This window comes from Cylas formicarius, unplaced genomic scaffold (assembly GCF_029955315.1).
Source record: "Cylas formicarius isolate icCylForm1 unplaced genomic scaffold, icCylForm1.1 PGA_scaffold_6__28_contigs__length_40554024, whole genome shotgun sequence".
NCBI lineage: Eukaryota > Metazoa > Arthropoda > Insecta > Coleoptera > Brentidae > Cylas > Cylas formicarius.
In genome coordinates this window covers 40259425-40265424 of record NW_026844347.1, presented here as the reverse complement: position 1 = coordinate 40265424, position 6000 = coordinate 40259425, and the positions used below count along the sequence as shown (strand labels likewise).

The following is a 6000-nucleotide window of genomic DNA, read 5'->3' as shown; positions in this document are numbered from 1 at the left end:
CTTCAACGCCCATCCGGAATCTCGTTCTTGGAACTCCTCTAATTGGGTTTTAATTGGTAATACAACATTTCTGTCAAACCATCGTTGTAAATTAGTATCTTTATAGATTGCTGCGTTCGAAGTTGTAAAATATTTAATTTCCGTCTGGATTTGATCAGCCTTTTGAATTTGAAATTCTCCCCCGAAGACAGCGTTTATCTTAACGGACTGGTCCGTTTTCAGCGCGTTGTTGACACGTCGTCGAAATAGTGCGAAACAGTCTTGGAGGAAACTCTGCACGTCCTTATGTTGAAGGTTAGTTATGACGCCAGTCCTGATGCGCGATTCAAATGTTGAATTAACATCATCCCAGTGAACGCGATCTCTCGCAGTTACGGGTTTACTTCCGGAACCTCTCTTCAGCATTCCTTTAAATTGACTCCGAAACGATTTAACTTGAACCATTTGAGCTACCAGACGTTGTTTTTCTCCCACCGTTTTCGTAGTCCGCATTTCCTTTTGGATTCTTCTTATCGCTTGAGTACATTCTTTCATACCCTGAGCGACATCATCATTTTTAGGAGAAGCCAGTAAAAGAGCCAACAAAGCTCTAATGGCTCCAATAAGCGCTTCGACCACAGACATTTTTTTCACTGTGCCACACACGTACTACAACTCTAAAAGCTAGAGCACAACTGAAAATCCCAATTTGAGTGTCCTGTAAGGTAAACTTTGGACGGACGTAGCACTGAACGCTATTGTGTGGTCCGGGCCTTTGATAGAAGATTTTTTGTGAACTGTTGAGTAGTAACACGGATTCTTTAAAATAAATCGGCCCAACGACACTTGCATAAAATTTATTTACGCCAAATCGTTTATTTAAAGTATCACAAAATTTAATTTTGACAAACTAAACAAAAGTAAAAGTTTCGTTGACATCAAACGTTAATATAGCAGCATCCTATAAAGAAACCACAATAATTTTTATAGATCATTATTGCTAAACTCAAAAATGGTAAATGAATCTTGTTTTTTTACATCAGAATCCTTAATACCCAAAATAAGTCAAAACTTAAGATCAAAAGGTCAAATTAAAATTTGTAGAATATAATTTAACGTTCATAATTCCAACGAAATGTTGTATTCTAAATTTAGTGACTGGGTCAGAATGGTGATGCTTTATTTAATGTGAAATCGCATATCGGATAATTCTACGCATAAGAAAGTCCTCGATATTTTGAAAATATTTAATATTCTCAGTATTCATACCTGGGTTATTTTTTATTTAATCGTTGTGAAAGTATGAAACCATAATGAAACTGTAGGTACTTACCACTTGCTATAATAACACCAGACTTACAGTAGAAAAACGGAGATTGAAATTACTTGCGACTTGATACACACGTCCAATAACAACAGTGGCAATACGAAGACTCTGATAACGCATCCATGCCTGTCCGCGCACGGAAAATTTCTTCATGGTGGGGACGCACGTGCACGCCTTAACACATCGCGTTGGCCGTAACGAGATTGAGGTGCGACTTGCATTCTAGATGATATCGACATGGCGGCAATGAGAATTGGATCCAAGAACAGCAAAAGAAAAAACAAACATGAATATGATATTACAGGATAAGAACGAAAATGTTTACAGTTTTTTGAAATATTTCGGTTATTCATTTCCAAAAATAGTCGGTTTCTTAGTTAACAAATTAAGAGCGGAATGAATGTGGGCTTGTATGGAATGGGCAGCTACTTAGTCGAAAAAATTCTTACCCACAGAAACCATAGTGACCGCCGTCTGACGTACGAGTAAACACGCCTGTTTTCCGAAAAATAAAATGGATTTCATTTGAATATAAGCAGTTAAAAATATAATTCGCATCAATTCGTCAAGACTACTGAACCAACAAAAATACGAAAAATATATCGAAAGCTGATTTGCGTGGCAGTTTATATTCAATTTTTGTTGACGGGACTTTTCGTTGACCACATCTTGTAGATTGCAAGAGCCACGCACCCAACTGTAAATTAGCAAATAACTTACAAACAATTCCTGTTCATAAAAAGAAAACATTCATATATTTAGTAATTAATATGTCAACCCGTTCAAGAAATATAAATCGGCATACTAATAGATGTTTCTCAATATGGAGTCATTGTTAGGCATAACATAAAATGTAAACGAATGAGTTCAATGGATCCAGTGACTCCGCTCGATGGTCTCGGCATTTTTATTTTATGAAAATGATGATATGTACATATAATGTAACCAAAAGAGATCTATATTTACTAATTAAGAGTTCCACCGCACATAACCTCAAACTTTACAATCGCCCGCTTGCGTACGTAACGTACGTACGTCACGGACGACGCCCATTTAAAACACGTACATGACAACGTACTGCATCATAGGCGCCGTTGAAATAAAAATACGTACGTCATAGACGACGCTGATTTTAAAATACAAGCACCTTTTAAATCTGTGGTCGACACAGTGGGCGGGCGACTTTTCTTTTTTTTTGAGAGTACTAAGGCCACGGCAACAGGAATATCGAGGTTGCCGACCAAATAGACTGAGAAGGTAGAACAAGGAGAGGGGAGCCTATTGGATCAAAAAAAGAAAGTATATTAAGGTTCAAGTTTATTCCATTATCCGCCCGTCCCTGTCACCTCGACACCGCGCCCCACAACGCGCCATCTGGTGGGGGAGAGGGGTCGCACACACATTACCGCCGCGTTAGATACCCCCCCTCACTCCCCCTCCCAGCCAGAGGGCGCGTTGCGGTGACGCGAAGTCGAGGTGACAGGGAGGAAGCGATGATGTTACCCAGCCGTCGAGTTTCGAAGTGCAAAACACGGCGTGATTTTGTTATTCGACCGCATGTCCCAATGCTTTGTTTAAACGAGCCCAAGGAAACGGATTACTCATCGCGTTGATAATTTAATTTTTAACGCCGCTGCCGCACACCCGACGACGCGGCGATCTCACCCGCTGTCACATTTGCGGTGGGCGATGATGTCACCCAGCCAGTTCAACGCGCCTCGTCGACTGAGTCATCGCGTTCCCAACGCTTTGTTTAAAACGAGACGAAGGCGTGACTCATCGCGCTGCAATTTATATTCTTTCACATTTTACTGCTGACGCTAACAAAGGACGGACGATGCGCTCTCCCCAGACCAATGCTTCGTTGCCGGGCTACTCGTCCGCGGAGAATTTTTTTTTAATTCGGCACCGCCGGCTAACAAAGGACGGACGACGAGCTCCTCCTCCTCCACCACCGCTCAGTACGATCCAGACCACGGACGACGACGGACGGTGAGCCATTTTTAGGTTAGATCGGCGGGGCGGCCCGTGGTGGCAGGGGGCCGCCAACCACCTCCTCTCGCAGGCGAGATGGGGAGGCAATTCGCCTGCGTGGGTTTCCCGCGAGATTCCAAAAGTGAGGTTATGTCGTCTCCAACTCCTTTGTTTATGGGAGGAGGCGAATCGCCTCCCCATCTCGCCTGCGAGAGGAGGTGGTTGGCGGCCCCCTGCCACCACGGGCCGCCCCGCCGATCTAACCTAAAAATGGCTCACCGTCCGTCGTCGTCCGTGGTCTGGATCGTACTGAGCGGTGGTGGAGGAGGAGGAGCTCGTCGTCCGTCCTTTGTTAGCCGGCGGTGCCGAATTAAAAAAAAATTCTCCGCGGACGAGTAGCCCGGCAACGAAGCATTGGTCTGGGGAGAGCGCATCGTCCGTCCTTTGTTAGCGTCAGCAGTAAAATGTGAAAGAATATAAATTGCAGCGCGATGAGTCACGCCTTCGTCTCGTTTTAAACAAAGCGTTGGGACACGCGATGACTCAGTCGACGAGGCGCGTTGAACTGGCTGGGTGACATCATCGCCCACCGCAAATGTGACAGCGGGTGAGATCGCCGCGTCGTCGGTGTGCGGCAGCGGCGTTAAAAATTAAATTATCAACGCGATGAGTAATCCGTTTCCTTGGGCTCGTTTAAACAAAGCATTGGGACATGCGGTCGAATAACAAAATCACGCCGTGTTTTGCACTTCGAAACTCGACGGCTGGGTAACATCATCGCTTCCTCCCTGTCACCTCGACTTCGCGTCACCGCAACGCGCCCTCTGGCTGGGAGGGGGAGTGAGGGGGGGTATCTAACGCGGCGGTAATGTGTGTGCGACCCCTCTCCCCCACCAGATGGCGCGTTGTGGGGCGCGGTGTCGAGGTGACAGGGACGGGCGGATAATGGAATAAACTTGAACCTTAATATACTTTCTTTTTTTGATCCAATAGGCTCCCCTCTCCTTGTTCTACCTTCTCAGTCTATTTGGTCGGCAACCTCGATATTCCTGTTGCCGTGGCCTTAGTACTCTCAAAAAAAAAGAAAAGTCGCCCGCCCACTGTGTCGACCACAGATTTAAAAGGTGCTTGTATTTTAAAATCAGCGTCGTCTATGACGTACGTATTTTTATTTCAACGGCGCCTATGATGCAGTACGTTGTCATGTACGTGTTTTAAATGGGCGTCGTCCGTGACGTACGTACGTTACGTACGCAAGCGGGCGATTGTAAAGTTTGAGGTTATGTGCGGTGGAACTCTTAATTAGTAAATATAGATCTCTTTTGGTTACATTATATGTACATATCATCATTTTCATAAAATAAAAATGCCGAGACCATCGAGCGGAGTCACTGGATCCATTGAACTCATTCGTTTACATTTTATGTTATGCCTAACAATGACTCCATATTGAGAAACATCTATTAGTATGCCGATTTATATTTCTTGAACGGGTTGACATATTAATTACTAAATATATGAATGTTTTCTTTTTATGAACAGGAATTGTTTGTAAGTTATTTGCTAATTTACAGTTGGGTGCGTGGCTCTTGCAATCTACAAGATGTGGTCAACGAAAAGTCCCGTCAACAAAAATTGAATATAAACTGCCACGCAAATCAGCTTTCGATATATTTTTCGTATTTTTGTTGGTTCAGTAGTCTTGACGAATTGATGCGAATTATATTTTTAACTGCTTATATTCAAATGAAATCCATTTTATTTTTCGGAAAACAGGCGTGTTTACTCGTACGTCAGACGGCGGTCACTATGGTTTCTGTGGGTAAGAATTTTTTCGACTAAGTAGCTGCCCATTCCATACAAGCCCACATTCATTCCGCTCTTAATTTGTTAACTAAGAAACCGACTATTTTTGGAAATGAATAACCGAAATATTTCAAAAAACTGTAAACATTTTCGTTCTTATCCTGTAATATCATATTCATGTTTGTTTTTTCTTTTGCTGTTCTTGGATCCAATTCTCATTGCCGCCATGTCGATATCATCTAGAATGCAAGTCGCACCTCAATCTCGTTACGGCCAACGCGATGTGTTAAGGCGTGCACGTGCGTCCCCACCATGAAGAAATTTTCCGTGCGCGGACAGGCATGGATGCGTTATCAGAGTCTTCGTATTGCCACTGTTGTTATTGGACGTGTGTATCAAGTCGCAAGTAATTTCAATCTCCGTTTTTCTACTGTAAGTCTGGTGTTATTATAGCAAGTGGTAAGTACCTACAGTTTCATTATGGTTTCATACTTTCACAACGATTAAATAAAAAATAACCCAGGTATGAATACTGAGAATATTAAATATTTTCAAAATATCGAGGACTTTCTTATGCGTAGAATTATCCGATATGCGATTTCACATTAAATAAAGCATCACCATTCTGACCCAGTCACTAAATTTAGAATACAACATTTCGTTGGAATTATGAACGTTAAATTATATTCTACAAATTTTAATTTGACCTTTTGATCTTAAGTTTTGACTTATTTTGGGTATTAAGGATTCTGATGTAAAAAAACAAGATTCATTTACCATTTTTGAGTTTAGCAATAATGATCTATAAAAATTATTGTGGTTTCTTTATAGGATGCTGCTATATTAACGTTTGATGTCAACGAAACTTTTACTTTTGTTTAGTTTGTCAAAATTAAATTTTGTGATACTTTAAA

The 6000-nt window shown here is 42.1% G+C and overlaps 1 protein-coding gene across 5 annotated transcripts in view; it reads right to left on the bottom strand.

Annotated features, from left to right (window-relative positions):
* LOC132703657 (TBC1 domain family member 30) overlaps positions 1–6000 on the bottom strand; it is a 48014-nt gene that overhangs the window by 32165 nt on the left and 9849 nt on the right. The gene's annotated exons all lie outside the window — the stretch shown is intronic.